At 46.8% G+C, this 17604-nt stretch overlaps 1 protein-coding gene and 1 pseudogene across 1 annotated transcript in view; one reads left to right on the plus strand and one right to left on the minus strand.

Moving 5' to 3' along the window:
• The window catches only part of LOC141270587 (gastrula zinc finger protein XlCGF66.1-like), a 445723-nt gene that overhangs the window by 199701 nt on the left and 228418 nt on the right, over positions 1–17604 (minus strand). The gene's annotated exons all lie outside the window — the stretch shown is intronic.
• The window catches only part of LOC141270556 (uncharacterized), a 123050-nt pseudogene continuing 113186 nt past the window's right edge, over positions 7741–17604 (plus strand).

A 17604-nucleotide genomic window follows, 5' to 3' on the forward strand; every position in this document is an offset into this window, starting at 1 on the left:
AAAAACAAGCAATATCCAAGGGCCAATTTTTATAGTTGAGTAGAAACTGCTCTAATGTCACAGATATTAATATACAGACAATAGACATGAACACCAGATTCAAGGAAAAAGGTACCCATAGTATATTTTGGATTCCGCACGATTGTTTGCAGAAATACAGGAGAGACAGACATTCCTCCATACCTAACCAAGACACCAAGAAAAATATGGGGTAACACAAGTAATAGGAACTTGTCACAATCAAAGTGACCATATCTTTAATATCCTCAGAAAACACTAGGATGTACTTGTGGTCGACCCGGACCTGAGGGTGCTGTGTGATCTACTCCCACAATAACTTTCATAAAGGGTTGGTCAATTAGAGACCATTTAGTGCATAGTTTCTATAAAAACCTGCACCCAAGGGGACTTGGCTAGATAGAAGAGTCTGTGGTTTCTTTAGTTGTGGAGAAAGTTGTACATGTAATTGGATGAGACCATATAAATCTTTTTCGAGTTCCTCTACAGATGAAACCTTTTTCCAGAGGGATTATTCCAACTGTAAAACCACAGGACTTGTATATGTGGCCACAAGCAACTGCCTCCTAGATTATGTATGCACGACCAAGAGGATTGTGGGGGGGCATTTGGGCGAAATACACCATGGTCGGAACACTCCATTAGTGAGACATATGAACAGTGTACATTGAGGTGAAACCGGAGACATCTCTTTTTGCATCATTGAGGTGGTTAAACCCAATGTGAGAGGAGGTGATCACAATAGATGTATCCTCAAAAAGGAAAGTGAGTGGATTTCCAGACTGGATTCACAAGCTCCAAAGGAACTCAGTGAGCAAATTTCCTATGCCTGTTTGGTGTGAATACAGCCCCATTCTGGATTATATTTTTGGATTTTATACTCTACCCATTGCTATTCAGTTCTCTGTAAATGGGGTTCACATATTGTTTTACTTCATCAAGAGATCTGAGCTTCTATATCAGAATTATTTCCTATCAGTTATATCCCACTTATACTGTTTAGTAACTAACAAGTGTGGTGATACTTGTGTATCTCTAATTATGCAATAGGGGTCAAATTTGACCATTTAGGAATATACTGTGGGCTATCATCCCATATTTTTTGTAGTGATAAAGTAGATTTACATGCCTATTGCATGATGGGAGGATGTGCAATACTTGTTTTTAGTGTCCCATGACGCTGATCTCAGAGAGAGGATTTTTCTGTTGGTGGAATGCAATCCAATACCATATGCGCTCCGGCATGGAACGCAGACATCTGGGCATGCGCATTCGTGACAATGATCCTAGATGCGCTCCAGTGTGGAATGATGAACTACGGGCATGCACAGTCACAGGTACGAGTGAAGAGGCGGCAATCAGTTTTTTATTATTATTATTATTCTTATTATTAATTTATATAGCGCCATTGATTCCATGTTTATCTAGCGTTTCAGTGTAAAATACGTCACTTCCGGACATGTACACTAGGGAATGGACATTATTGGACTTCAAGCTCATGAGAAGCAGCGTAGGTGCAGTACATTATTGTAGACAGATCCCGGTTCTTCTGCAACAACTCTCAACACTGCTGTTTCTGGGCCCTCGGTAGCGTTTCCGCTATTGCGACTCCTCCAACGTCACCTTCTGGCTTGCCCAGCAAGCATGGAGCTTCCACAGCCTCTCTGTCTTGCCACGGCTTGATGAGGTTGATATGATATATCTGGTACGGCTTACGTCGTCCCTGTTGATGATCCTTGTAGTTCACTTCACCCACTTTTTCCACCACCTCATATCGCCCTTGCCAGTTGGCCAAGAACTTACTTTCCACCGTAGGAATTAGCACGAGCACTCGGTCTCCAGGATTGAATTGGATCACTCTGGCTGACCGGTTGTAGACTCTGGCATGAGCTTCTTGTGCCTGGAGGAGATGTTCTTTCATAATGGGCATCACCTTCGCAATCCTCTCCTGCATCAGAGCGACGTGCGCGATGACACTCCTGTGGGATGAGACCTCCGCTTCCTAGGTTTCCTTTGCAACATCCAGGAGACCCCGCGGATGTCAGCCATACAGGAGTTCGAATGGCGAGAACCCTGTAGAGACCTGTGGAACCTCTCGGATGGAGAATAAGAGATACGGTAGGAGACAATCGCAGTTTCTGCGGCCCTTCCTATGGCATTCCTCAGCGTACTCTTCAGAGTCTTGTTAAGCCTTTCGACAAGGCCATCTGTCTTAGGATGGTATACTGAAGTCCTCACCTGGGAGAATTGCAGGACTTTGCATAACTCCCTCATCACCTTACTCATAAAGGGAGTTCCCTGGTTGGTGAGTATCTCCCTTTCCTGAGCCTGTTTGGGGAAAAACTTGGACTAACTCGCCGGCTATACTCTTTGCGAAGGAGTCCCTCAGTGGAATCGCTTCAGGAAAACGTGTGGCATAGTCCAGGATGACCAATATACACTAATCAAAAAAATAAAGGGAACACTCAAATAACACATCCTAGATCTGAATGAATGAAATATTCTCATTGAATACTTTGTTCTGTACAAAGTTGAATGTACTGACAACAAAATCACACAAAAATCATCAATGGAAATCAAATTTATTAACCAATGGAGGCCTAGATTTGGAGTCACCCCCAAAATTAAAGTGGAAAAACACACTACAGGCTGATCCAACTTTGATGTAATGTCCTTAAAACAAGTCAAAATGAGGCTCCGTATTGTGTGTGGCCTCCACGTGCCTGTTTGACCTCCCTACAATGCCTGGGCATGCTCCTGATGAGGCGGCGGATGGTCTCCTGTGGGATCTCCTCCCAGACCTGGACTAAAGCATCTGCCAACTCCTGGACAGTCTGTGGTGCAATGTGACGTTGGTGGATGGAGCAAGACATGATATCCCAGATGTGCTCAATCGGATTCAGGTCTGGGGAATGGGCGGGCCAGTCCATAGCTTCAATGCCTTTATCTTGCAGGAACTGCTGACACACGCCAGCCACATGAGGTCTGGCATTGTCCTGCATTAGGAGGAACTCAGGGCCAACCTCACCAGCATATGGTCTCACAAGGGGTCTGAGGATCTCATCTCGGTACCTAATGGCAGTCAGGCGACCTCTGGCGAGCACATGGAGGGCTGTGCGGCCCTCCAAAGAAATGCCACCCCACACCATTACTGACCCACTGCCAAACCGGTCATGCTGAAGGATGTTGCAGGCTGCAGATCGCTCTCCACAGCGTCTCCAAACTCTGTCACATCTGTCACATGTGCTCAGTGTGAACCTGCTTTCATCTGTGAAGAGCACAGGGCGCCAGTGGCGACTTTGCCAATCCTGATGTTCTGTGGCAAATGCCAAGCGTCCCACACGGTGTTGGGCTGTGAGCACAACCCCCATCTGTGGATGCCGGGGCCTCATACCACCCTCATGGAGTCGGTTTCTAAACGTTTATGCAGATATATGCACATTTGTGGCCTGCTGGAGGTCATTTTGCAGGGCTCTCTCAGTGCTCCTTCTGTTCCTCCTTGCACTGGCCTGTCTCCTTGTAGCGCCTCCAGCCTCTGGACACTACGCTGACAGACACAACAAACCTTCTTGCCACAGCTCGCATTGATGTGCCATCCTAAAGGAGATCCCACAGGAGACCATCCGCAACCTCATCAGGAGCATGCCCAGGCATTGTAGGGAGGTCATACAGGCACGTGGAGGTCACACACAATACTGAGCCTCGTTTTGACTTGTTTTAAGGACATTACATCAAAGTTGGAGCAGCCTGTAGTGTGTTTTTCCACTTTAATTTTGGAGGTGACTCCAAATCCAGGCCTCCATTGGTTAATAAATTTGATTTTCATTGATGATTTTTGTGTGATTTTGTTGTCAGCACATTCAACTTTGTACAGAACAAAGTATTCAATGAGAATATTTCATTCATTCAGATCTAGGATGTGTTATTTTGAGAGTTCCGTTTATTTTTTTGAGCAGTGTATATTGATGTTGCCCACGAGCAGATTCAATCAGGGGACCAACCAATTTCCATAGCAATTCTCTTGAATGCTCTACAATAATGGGCAAAGGCACAAGGGGACTTTGAAAGTGAGAGGTGGGGGCGGTTAACTGGCGTGTAGGGCAAGACTTGCAATACTTACATCCGGGCCATTAGAACCTCTGCACAATCTGTTCCTGTGTTTTTTCCACTCCCAGATATCCCCCCAAGACATGTCAATGGGCCATGTCCAACACCTTCTGTCTATAGGGGCCCGGCACTATTAACTGCTCCACTCGCTCCTCCCTTACTTTCTTGACCCGGTACAACGACTCTCCACTCATCATAAAATGGGGAAACCTTGTGTCAGCCCCCGGCTCCTGTGTAACCCCATTTATAACAGTGACATTATTAAAAGCTTCCTTCAGAGTTAGGTCCCTATGTTGGGCAAACCCAAAATTCTCGCTGGTCACCCCTAACTCCGGAATGGCAGACTACCTCCTTATCCCCAACAAGGACACAAAAGGGAAACCTGTCTGATTCTGGGTGTGGTGATACCTCCTCAAGGTTAACTGGTTTCTTATCTGAGCCAGAGAACCAGGAACTCTTCCCCCACACATCCCAAAACAAACAAAAGTCCCAGCCTATAGTAATAGGGTGCAACAAGTCCTGAACGACGCCGACCTCGTGGGACTCAGTACCGTGAGCCATTTCAATGTCTACTCTGGCCATGGGGTAGTCCTTAGCATCACCATGAATGCACCGAACGCCAACTTTTTTTCCCCGGGATCATTTGAAGAGGAAGGGTGGCCATCATAAGGGTCACCAGACTCCCGGATTCTAGCAGTGCCGTTACCTCCTGTCCGTTCACCTTCACAGGACATGCTTGTGGCCCCTCGCTGGGTTGACATTTCACACTGCAGGTCGGATAAGCATAATATGAACAATGGCGTCCTATGCTGCAGTCCATTGGCTCAGCGGACAATGGGCGGCTATATGGCCTGGGCCGTGGCACCTCCAGTAAACAACATCACTTGTAGGGACCTTAGGCACCACCTCTCCCGCTCCTTTGGACCTTGGATGGCCCACCCCCTTTTGAGTCTCCGCCCCCTGTTGGGAACCCCAGTATGGAGTGGGCTGCCTTCCCAAGGAACCTTCAACCCCCTGGTATCTCTCGACCAGTCCAACCAAGTCATCCGCATTCCAGGGATCACCCTGGGCAACCCAAGTCTGTATGGGCCTTGGCCGGGAGTGCACAAACCGGTCCATCACCACCCGCTCTACCATCTGCGCAGGTGTAGGGGAATCCGGTACCAGCAACTTCTGGACCAGGTGCAACAGGTCAAACATTTGGAAGTGAGGTGGTTTGTCCCAGTGATTACCCCAGCGGTGAACCCACTGCGCCCTGATAGTCATTGTCACCCCCAAGTGTGCGAGAATCTCAGTTTTTAGCTTGCCATACCCTTTGGCGTCCTGCAAAGCTAAATCATAGTACACCTTCTTGGGCTCTCCCGTCAAGTATGGTGTCACAGTTCAAATCCCAATAGAAATAATATTATTATTATTATTATTATTATTTTAACTATCCCTATTTAGCACACAAACTACAGGGGTGTTTTACTTTTAATACCTGTGAATATGAATAGCGGTACCAGAGCGCCAATAACAGGGCAAAAATATTAAAAGGACTGATTTATTAATACACACAAGTGTGTGTATTAATAAATCAGTCCTTTTAATATTTTTGCCCTGTTATTGGCGCTCTGGTACCGCTATTCATATTCACTGATTGTCCTTTTCCCCCTGTTGGGGTGCGGTAGAGCTGCCTTTAATCTATTGTTTTTTCACCTGTGGGAACAATTTAATTAAAATTACTACCCTGGTTTTCCAAGCTGCGCTGCCTTAACCCCTCCGGAACGCTGCCGGGGGAGTTGGTGAAGTTGGGCGTCTATCTCGGCATTACATGCTACTAACCTGACCACGTGATCCACCACCGAGAGACCAGGATCTGTGAACGCCGCTGGAAATAGATGACAGCCACCAACAGAGCGGAGCTTGTGGAGCTTTACACTGGGGTTGTGCAGAGGTGCACAACTTCATAAGGTTAGTAGCCATCCCCACACTCCTCTACAAATTGCAATACTGAGTCACCCATTGCGCCTTGTTCTCTCCTCTCTTTACACTTACTTTTAATACCTGACATTTTGATTGTCATCCTGACGTGTTAAGAGTTTCAGACAAGCTGTCTATTTGCATGGTAAATTACATAGCCAAAGTAACTTGGGAGGCACTAATTTACTACATATCTATTTCCAAGTGACTGTTCATTTGCATAATTTCTTAAAGGAGTCTAATGATAACATTTCTTTATTGTCAATTTTTCTTTCCATCCACCCAAGAACTGGCTGCAAACTCCTAATTTACTTTTGCTATGTAATTATAATTATATATCACTACCTAAATAATGAAATAATGAACCTACAGTTTAATGGTAAGGCATCTGTGTCACATAGTTTTGGTTTGAAAGGATAATAGTAATAATAATAATTAATAATAAAAAGTTCAGTGTCCCTACAGGTTTTTCTTGGCTTATGAGATTAACCATGATAATACTCAGGGGGTCTAAAAGTAATTGTGATTCTTATTCTGATGTGTGAGAAAAGTCAGATATCAAAGCCAAGCATCAGTGAAGGTTGTGTGCTAGCCAACATCATTTAAAAAACAAAAGGGATTTAAACTCCGAACTAGTGATGGGCGAGCACTAAAATGCTCGGGTGCTCGATGCTCGGGTTGAGCACATTGGAATACTCGGGTACTCGACCCGAGCAACGAGCCCGATGTAAGTCTATGGGAAACTCGAGCATTTTTCAGGCGGCTCCCCCCGGCGGTCTGTTTTTGATCAAAAATAGCATGAAAGCTATCCCACCATGGCAAGGTGAACCCATTCGGGATAGTCCTATTCTGTATAATATTAAAAACCTTACCATGTGTCAAAGCCTCAAACTTGTGTGTGTGAATCAAACATGAGATCTAATGTGATAGAAGATTACTGTCCGGGGAAGACGGGAAACATTCATATAGACGGCCGGTGGAGATGTAGTCAGTGAAGCACATATGTTTCTAGAGCCGTAGTAGAAGATGAATATGTCATCCTCATCATGAAGTAGTTATTTCTCATGTTACGTGTAATTAATATCTCCTGCAGTATTGCTAATGCCGAATGCAGTGTCGGTAAATGGGACGAGAATTAGCTTTATGGAAGATGAGTCTATGAGAAACGTGTTCAGCTGCAAACTCCAAGGAAGAAACTGCTTGTTATCTGTGGCCTAAAATATATAGGTTTTATTACTAGATGTAAAGAAGAAAACTAAATACTGTAAAATAATAAATCTCCTCATATGTTTCCCTTATTATCTCCAGTAATTGTATTATTACACAGGATTTTTATGATGTTACATCAGCTCATCATCTTCTCATTCAGGTCCCTACAATATCAGATCCTCTCAGTGAAGATCTATTAAAGAGAATTTTCCTTATGGAATCATCAAAGATGGATTTGGACAGAGACAAGATGACGGAGAGGATATTACACCTCACCCTAGATATCCTCTTCTGGCTTACTGGAGAGGTGAGAGATTCTGATGACGTCACATTACATCATTCTTATCTATGGGAATAACAGATGGACAGAACTGGAGAGGTGAGGACTCTGGAAATGTCTGTAGTGAGATTTATTAATGTGTCTCTCCATAACCAGGATTAAACAGTAGTGAAGAAGACCTCTAGTGAGCGCCGTCAGGTCCATGTGTCTGAGGAATGGGAAAGACCCCTGAGCCCAATCACAGGGCCTCCACCTCACCCCCTGATGCATGAGGACATCAATGACCAGAAGATCCTAGAACTCACCTACAAGATGATTGAGCTGCTAACTGGAGAGGTGACACAATGAAAGGATCGGGGAGATGACTGTATCATTGTATGTGTCAGGTTCCTATAAGATGTCAGGATGTCACTGTCTATTTCTCCATGGAAGAGTGGGAGTATTTAGAAGGACACAAATATTTGTACAAAGACGTCATGATGGAGGTTCCTCAGCCCCTCACATCACCAGGTAATAGACAGGACTAAATACACACGGACTATAATTATCTGTATGTAAAGAATGAATTCAGTCCCTTATGCGTTTCCTCCAGATCTATCCAGTAAGAGGACAACACCAGAGAGATGTCCACGTGCTCTTCTTCCACTGGACTGTAAACAAGAAGATCCCAGTGTTCCTCAGGATCATCAGGTAGATGGAGAGAAGGTGTCATGAGATCTCCGCTATGATGTGTAGACGGCTGTGAAGGTTTTGTGTTCAGTCTTGTTTTATCCACCAGTATTATGTGTTTTCTATTTGTGTAATGATAACGGTGGAGATGGCAGGATTAGAGCTGATCATAGATGGGACTTCTCCATCTGTCTGTGACTTTTACAATATTTGTTTCAGGGTGAAGATCTGACCCATATTAATACTATAGAGACATATGTAAGGGGTGATGAGTGGTTTAAAGAGGAGATTCCTACATATGACTACCCAGGTGAGTAGTAACCACTAAATGCAGAGAAGTCACAGATTCTTCTCAGTCACCGGCTGTGGCTGCTTTATCAGTGGTGTAGTCCGACCGTATCACAATCGTGTCATCACCATTTTGCCTCTAGACCACAACATTCTCTTCCACCCAAAACTGTTCAAATGATTTTGGGCATTGAAACCCTTTTCCATAGAACTTACAACCTGGAGGATCCACCTACTCCGTGTGATTAGGAGATGTTACCTGCCCAGATCTGTAAACCACAAAGCCAGAAAATCACTTGAAAAAAATATTATGATGGGCCTGTAAGAGAAAGCGGAGGGTAATGATTAGTGTTGAGCCACCCCCGTAGTGTTCGAGTTCGGTTCGGTTCGTCGAACACCCGTGTGTTCGCCAAACTGTTCGTCGAACTGTTCGTCGAACACCGTTAAAACCAATGGCAGGCAAACAAAAACACATAGAAACACATAGAAAACACCTTCAAAGGTGTCCAAAAGCTGACAAACTGCTCAGAAGACACAACTAACACATGGAAAAGTGACAAGTACATATAGTCATGCGAAAAGAAAAGAGGTGGAGGAGTAAAAGGAGGGGGAGACACAGATATAGGCATGTCATGCCCTTCTAAAATCCAAAAAGTGAGAAGCCGACACGGCCAGTCCGCTCCTGCCCGTGCCACCTCCGTGTCGCCGGGTTTGTGCCAGAGCCGCGGTGAACCCTGATGGCCAGCCCCCCTCTCCCAATACTGGTGCCTGTCCGCTGGTGGGTCGAGCGAGCCCCCCTGTGGTGGAGGCAGCTCTAAGCTTTTTAATTTAAATTATCTCTCTAATTTGAATGAATACACTTTAAATCCATTTACAAGGATCTATTGGAGGGCAAGTCTCATGCCAGCAGCCGCGTAATTCCAGCTCCAGTAGCGTCCACTAAAGCTGCTGCAGTTAAAAAGCTTTTATAAGGATCGAGCTCGGCTGTCCACCGCAAGGCATCCTAGTGCCAGTCCCAGCCCCTATGCCTTGGGGTGCCTCCTGATGCTCTTCACTAAGTATCCCGTGGTCCCGAAGCATTTCCTTTGAAAAAATTAAGTGTCCAAACTACAGGTGGTGTAGCTTGCTTAACAGCCGGGATAATCCGCTGACTAGCAGACACTGCTACTAGGCACAAAGTATTTCCTGGGCTAGATGCAGTTAAAAATTTGTAAGTAGATACTCTCGTTGGATGCTGAGAAAGCATTCCATAGAGTCTCCTGGCACGCCATATATGATTCTCTTAAAAAGCTTGGGGTAGGGGTCTAGGGGACCCTTTTATAGCCAAAATCACGGCCCTGTATCACAATACGTCACCTAGGCTGAAGATAAATGGAACTGTAGCACCGAGGGCTCGGTTGCTACAGACGTATTGCACCTCACCCAGAGGTGTGATATCTCACTCTCAGATAAGGATGGAGTGTGGATCAGGACCCGACACCTGCATGCATTACACCACATTGCCGTGGGGCAGGGCGACCAATATGCCCCTGAGATGGGCACGACAGTCCCTGTCCCTGGCTGGAGTGGGGGGAGGGAACACTGAGGAAGGGGAACCCTGCAGTGCAGGAGCAGGGAGGAAGCAGTTCCTGGGTGCATTGAGAAGGGAGTATAAAAGGTGGGCACCATCTTAGTTCAGTGCAGAGAAGTCTGAGCAGAAGTGGCAGGGAGCAGGGGCTCTGCATGAGCTCTGCTCCGGAGGCGGGCCTAGTAACAGAGGCCCAGGCCTGCAAGAGGGAGAAGGAAGGAAGAGGAGCGGAGAAGGCTCCAGGAACGAGGAATGAAGGGATCCCAGGGGTGCGGACGGGCGAGTCGCCACCGCACGCCCGAATCCACCTGCGTGGAGGGGTCAGGCCAAAGGGGGAGACCGGTCCCCGAACTAGTGGAGGCAGGAAACGACCCTCAGCTAGAAACCGGAGGCTCTGACATTTTATGTGGCGCAGCCCCTTGCTCCACCCGCTAGGAAGGCACCACATAGGGTCAGGGAAACTGGCGCCAAGTTTACCAAGAGGAGGCCCGAGGCAGCCAGACAGAAGTGTTGGTAAGAAAGGCCAGACAAAGAACACACAAAGGGGGTCCTGTGAAGCGCTCCAAAGTTATCTGGGAGTTGTCTGAGCCCCTCACCTGGTGAGCACAGTACGACGTGGGCAGCCGTTACCTGCAGACGTGGTCTGGATAATAAGAACTGTGAGTAAAGGCCCTGAACTGCATCACTGACTCCGTGTCGTTACTGCTGCTGCCCTGCACCATCACCCCCATCCTCCGCATACACTGCCCTGAGGCTATACTCCTCCCGTGGGGAGTTATGCTACGCTCTGCTGCACCCACAACACCAGCCTTAGCGGTCTGCCCTGGAGCGGCGGTTCACTCTGACCGCAATCCACGGGTGGCGTAGTCGGACATTTAAACATCAAAACCACATAAATAGTTCCGCCACTGGTTTGACCGCCCTGAGCCACGGAACCGGATCGCCGCCACGAAGACTACAACCACCAGCATCCACCAAAAAGTGTCCGGCTCCGGGTGTCCCAAGGCCCAGGGGGTCCGTCAGAACATTTTCATCACCTTTCACAATCACCAATGGGACAAGGCAGGGATGTCCTCTGTCCCCTCTCTTATACATCCTAGTGACGGAGCACCTGCTCTCATCAATTCGCCATAACCCCAATATTAGGTGGATTGAGGTGGGAGGCACCGAGTACAAGTGCTCTCTATTTGCTGATGATGTCCTAGTATATATCACTCAATCACATATATCCATCCCTGCTGTTATGGCTGAAATAGATCACTTTGTTACATGGTAAAATTTTAAAATCAATGCAGCGAAGTCTGAGGCCCTCGATGTCTCCCTCCCTAAATCCATATAGGATTCCATCCAGTCCAACTTTCCCTTTGCCTGGCCCTCACAGGGTATCAAATACTTAGGAATTCCTATTCATAGAGACCTCTCCCATCTATGTTATCTTAATTTTGGGCCCTTTATTGAACAATTCCATACAGACCACGGTTGGCAAGTTAGAACTGTAAGATTCACTACGTGAACCACTGGTGTTTTGTGGAAAAGCACATGTACACCGCGTTCCAAATTATTATGCAAAAAGTGTTTAGGAGTGATAAGGGAAGAATTTGTTTGTTTGTCAGTTAAACTCATTGATGGTGATGTGTGTCAGGGCTCTTTATATCACTGTAAGCAATTGCAGACACCTGTGCTAATTAGTTTGGCAGGTGTGTCCAATGAAAGGCAAGACTACTTAAGAAGGCTCTCTCACATTATTAAGCAGCCTACATTTTCTGCCAAAATGGGAAAGAAAAAGGATGTGTCGGCTGCTGAGAAGCAACAAATTGTGGAGTGTTTAGGTCAAGGCATGACTACAATCAACATTGTGCGATGATCAGGATGAAGTGTCTTGGCAATCAAGAAGTATGTAGCTGATTCACAGTACACACGTGTGCGTGCTGATAAGGGCAAATTGAGGACTCTTTCCTACAGGCAATTACGTCAGGTTGAAACAGCAGCGGCAAAAAAGCCTTGTCATAGCAGCAGACAAGTTTTTGAAGCTGCTTGTGCCTCCAACGTCCCCCGAACAACAAGATGCAGGGTCCTTCAGAGGTTTTCAGCTGTGCATATGCCATCCTGTCGACCTCCTCTATCCACTTCACACAAGCAGAAACGGCTCCAGTGGGCCAAACATTACATGAAGACTGATTTCAAAACTGTTTTGTTCACGGATGAGTGCCGTGCAGCGCTCGATGGTCCAGATGAATGGAGTGGAGGATGGCTGGTTGATGGACACCCCACGAAAACACGGCTACAGCGCCAACAAGGAGGAGGTGGAGTAATGTTTTGGGCTGGAATCATGGGGAGAGAGATTGTCGGCCCCTTTAGGATCCCTGAAGGCGCTAAAGATGAACTCCATAATGTATGTGGATTTTCTCAAACAGCACTTCCTGCCATGGTTCAAGAAGAAGAACCGTGTATTTCACAGCAAGATCATTTTTCTGCATGATAATGCACCATCTCATGCTGCACATAAAACATCTGCATCTCTGGCTGATATGGGCATAAAAGGGGACAAACTTATGGTGTGACCCCCATGCTCCCCTGACCTCTACCCCATTCAGAACCTTTGGAGCATCATTAAAAGGAGTGTCTATGATGGCGGGAGGCAGTTCACATCTAAGCAACAGCTCTGGGAGGGTATTCTGTCCTCATGCAAAACAATTGAAGCAGAAACCATCCAAAACCTGACAAATTCAATGGACGAGAGAGTTCAGAAGCTCCTTTCGAACAAGGGGTCCTATGTGAAAATGTAACATCACCTAGAATAAAGTTTTGAGTTGAAAACTGTTTGATTTCAGTTTCTAACAACCTGCTAATGCTTATAATTTCAAAAATGACCATTTTTTTGGTCTTTATTAAAATGAAAAGGTTGATCGAAAAGTTTGGGGGATCTAAGAGTGTGGCAACCCAGTAGTCATGATTACTTCGAATTCTGACAATATGAGGGTCATGCTGCAGGTAGTGCAGCAAGAAGGCACTTATGTGTCTTGCGCATCTCGGAGCCCCAAAATTATTTTCCGGGCTAGATGCAGCTAAAAATTATTTTTAATTTTAAATCTGGTGAAGCTTATTATAGATGGCCTAATAGGATCAGTGCTGCACACTGCTACAAAGCCCAAATTATTTTCCAGTCAAGATACAGATAAACATGATTAGTAATTTGAAAGCTTAAAACGGTTGGTAGGGTGATTTTAACCAATCATCAAGCTTTTACTCTCCCCAGGATGACACAGGGGTAGAAAAGTCATTTCGGATCCATGATTTGTTCATCTTTATGAACGTGAGTCTGTCTACATTATCAGTGGAGAGCCGCGTGCGCTTATCTGTCAGCACACCACCAGCAGCGCTGAACACACGTTCAGACAGAACGCTGGCTGCGGGGCATGACAAGATCTCCAAGGCGTAAGTGGCTAGCTCCGGCCATTTATCCAGATTGGAAGCCCAAAAAGAGCAAGGGTCCAGTGACACAGTCGTGGCTTCAATGTTTACTTGGAGATACTCCTGTACCATCGTCTCTAGGCGTTGACTATGTGTCAGACTTCTTGTCTCCTGTGGCCTTGCAAAGGATGGGCTAAAAAAGTGGTGAAATGATTCCGCAAAATTGATGTTACCAGCAGATACTGTGGTTCTGTTACGGTTTGAGTGCTGAACACTTGACGGTCCCACGGTTGGCAAGTTGGAACTGTGAGATTCACTACGTGCACCACTGGTATTTTGTGGAAAAGCACATGTAAGATTCTGCAACAGTCTCTGCTGATACTCCTGCATGCGTGCATCCCTTTCTATGGCAGGAATAATTTCTGCAAATTTACTTTTGTACCGGGGATCTAACAGTGTGGCAACCCAGTAGTCAGGATTATTTCTAATTCTCACAATTCGAGGGTCATGTTGCAGGTAGTGCAGCAAGAAGGCACTCATGTGTGTTGCGCATCCAGGAGCACCAAGTCCCTGTTGTGTTGGTGGCGAGGTAACAATCATGCTTCCTTCCTCTGTCCTCTCCCCCCAACCTCGCACAACAGAAATGTGATCAAGGTCTCCCTCATCTGATGAGTCTTCCATCAGTTCGTCCTCCACTTCTTCCTGGGCTCCTGCACCTTCCTCACTAGTTTGGCTGCTACCATGCGCCCTGGTAAAACCATCTCCCCCACCCTCACATGCCTGCCGCCTTGGTGCTGCCGACCGTCTGGACCTTGCAGATGTTAGCCCTTCCGCATACAACTCCTCCTCCTCTACTTCCTCCACCTCCTCTTGTGCCACCACCTGACTCCGAATTCTGTTTAACATGTGCTCCAGCATGTAAATCACCGGAATAGTCATGCTGATAATGGCATCGTCAGCACTAAACATCTTCGTCGCCATTTCAAAACTGTGCAGAAGGGTGCATAGGTTCCTGATCTGAGACCACTCCTCCAGCGTGATTTGCCCCACCTCTGAATCTCGTTGGCCCAGGCTATACGTCAGAACGTATTGCACCAGGGCTTGTCGGTGCTGCCACAGTCGCTGCAACATGTGCAGAGTTGAATTCCACCGGGTAGGCACATCGCATTTTAGCCGGTGAAGTGGCAGGCCCAACGACTTCTGTAGAGATGTAAGTCGCTGAGCTGCGGGATGCGAACGGCGGAAGTGAGCACACAGCGACCGTGCCCTCTGCAGAAGGCCATCTAGTCTGGGATAGTGGGCTAAAAATTGCTGGACAACCAGGTTCAACACGTGAGCCATACAAGGCACGTGTGTGACATTGCCCCGGCGAAGGGCAGCACCCAGGTTTGCAGCATTGTCGCACACGGCCTTCCCTGGTTTCAGGTCCAGTGGAGACAACCATTCATGAAATTGGTTCTCCAGAGCTGACCACAACTCCTCAGCTGTGTGACTCACATTTCCCAGACATTTCAATGTAAAAACCGCCTGATGACGTTGAGCCCTACTGCCAGCATAGTAAGGAGGTGTGCAGGATCCCTTCTGCGCAGTTAGAAAGCTTGTGGCATGACCAGACAGGCTTTGGGTGCAGGTGGAAGACCGAGAGGAGGTTGAGGAGGCAGAAGCAGTGGAGGAACTTTGACATAAAGAGGATTGACGCACAACTCGTGGGGACGGCAAGACTTGGACAGCAGCCCCTTGTCCTGCTGTCACCATAGTTACCCAGTGCCCAGTCAGCGACATGTAACGCCCCTGTCCATGCCTACTCGTCCAAGTGTCTGTGGTGAAATGCACCCTGTCACACACAGAGTTTCTCAAAGAAGCGGTGATGTTGTGTGCGACATGCTGGTGGAGCGCAGGCACACCTTTCTTTGAGAAGTAGTGCCGACTGGGCATCTGGTACTGGGGCACTGCGACGGACATAAGGTCTCGAAAATCCTCTGTGTCCACCAGGCGGAAAGGCAGCATTTCTGTAGCCAAGAGCTTGCAGATGGTGAAATTCAACCTCTTAGCTTTCTCATGGCTAGGAGGAAATGGTCTTTTACTTGTCCACATCTGAGGGACCGAGGGCTGGCTATTGTGCTTAGACGGGGTTGATAAGGGTGTCCCCGGCAAACTGCCGGTCTGTGAGGAAGATGCAGGCGGACATGTTAGGTTGCCTTGATCCAAAGGTGGTGCTATCGATGTCGGACAGCGCTCAACACCAGCTGGTGTTACCACCTCCAAAGAAAATGATGACCTGCCAATCACGCTGGCTGTTGCGGGTAAAGAGGTGGCAGGTCTGCGCCCCAAAACAGGTGTGACTGCTGTCCCCCCAGTCACAGAGGATGAAGAGGCCGCGGATGCACAAGATATGGCAGACGGTGGTTGGCCCGGCCGGCTAGGCCGCATTGTAGCACACTGAGCTTCCCACTGCAACTTATGCTTCATGTCCATGTGCCGGTTCATGCATGAAGTACTCAAACTATGTATTTTTTGGCCTCTACTTAGCTTTTGCTGACAAATGTTACAGATAACACGAGTTGGGTCATCTTTATCGATCTGAAAAAATGCCCAGGCTATGCAAGGCTTAGCACCCATGCGACCTGAAGAGCCACCACGACTTGTGGTGAGAGGCAGAGTTGTGTTTGAGGATGCAGTTGTTGACGTGCTTCCAGTACTACGTCTCTGTCCAGGAAGGCGCAACCTGACCTCGTCGTCACTAGCATCTTCCTCCACCTCCTCTGCTGACCTCATCTCTTGGCTGACTGTGGGTTGACAGTAAGTGGGATCTCCGACCTCATCATCATCACCCTGTGCGTTATCACACCCGTCGTCCTCAGAGCCAACCTGTTCCTGCCCTGACAAAAAACTAAAGTTGTCGCTCCAATCAGGTATTTGAGTCTTATCATCGTCTTCCTCATTGTCTCCACCAACAGGAGTTACAGTTTGGGAATGAGGGTCTACATTATGGTCAGAACCTTCTGCGTCTGGTCCTGGATCCGACTCCTAAAGATTCTGGGCATCAGTGCAGATCATTTCCTCGTCTGGATTCACAGAAGCGCTGGAGTCGACCTCTGATTCCCAGGCTATAGTATGAGTAAACAGCTCTGCAGACTCAACCATCTGTTCTACCTCATACTCAGACGGGCAGCTGGAGATTTGGGAGCTGTGAGGAAGCAAGTGCGATTTGGGTGACACCTTTGAGGACTGGAGTATTTGTGATGTTGAAGTTGATGTGGAGGAGAGCCCACTTAAAGGAGCACTTGATATCCGTTGAAGCACCTGCTGTTTTTGTGCCTCATCTGGAATTTGTAGCGATTGGCGTGGCCGTAAGAAAGGGATCTTATCACATTGTCCGCTAAAAGAAGTAGACATTTTAGTTTGGCTGGAAGATGGTCTTTCTTCTGCACCTACCCCACGGACACAACCTTTTTTCCCCTTCCCAACACGCCTATTCCCCTTTCCACCAGCAGCAGGCCTTTTTCCACTCATTTTGGTGGTTAACTAATTCACAACTCTGGAGTTGTTTGCACAAAAAAACAATGGATGGTAACCGAGCAGAGCTGAGTGGCCAAACTGTGGTATTAGGCCAAAACTATTGGCTGGGTTAGATGCAGAAAAAAATTATTTTGAATTTGCAACCTGATGGAGGTCAGTATAGATGGACTAATAGAACAAGTCCCACACGCTGCTAGAAGCCCAAATATTTTTTCAGAGATAAATGAAGAAAAAAATTATTTTTAATTTGCAACCTGATGGAGGTCAGTATAGATGGACTAATAGACCAAGTCCCACACACTGCTAGAAGCCCAAATATTTTTTCAGAGCTAGATGCAGAAAAAAATTATTTTTAATTTGCAACCTGATGGAGGTCAGTATAGATGGACTAATAGAATGATGCTATGCCCAAAAGATTTTACTTCACTAGGTGCAGTAAAAAAATTGGTATTCTATACACAGGTGGTATATCTTGCAACACAGATAGGCTACTCCACTGACTAACACACTCTGCAATAGGCCAAAAAGGATTAGCTTTGCTAGATTCAGCCAAATGCTGTGAAAAAAACTTGCA

This window comes from Phyllobates terribilis, unplaced genomic scaffold, assembly GCF_046119375.1.
Source record: "Phyllobates terribilis strain yellow unplaced genomic scaffold, ASM4611937v1 Scaffold_5__5_contigs__length_657084704, whole genome shotgun sequence".
Classification (NCBI taxonomy): Eukaryota; Metazoa; Chordata; class Amphibia; order Anura; family Dendrobatidae; genus Phyllobates; species Phyllobates terribilis.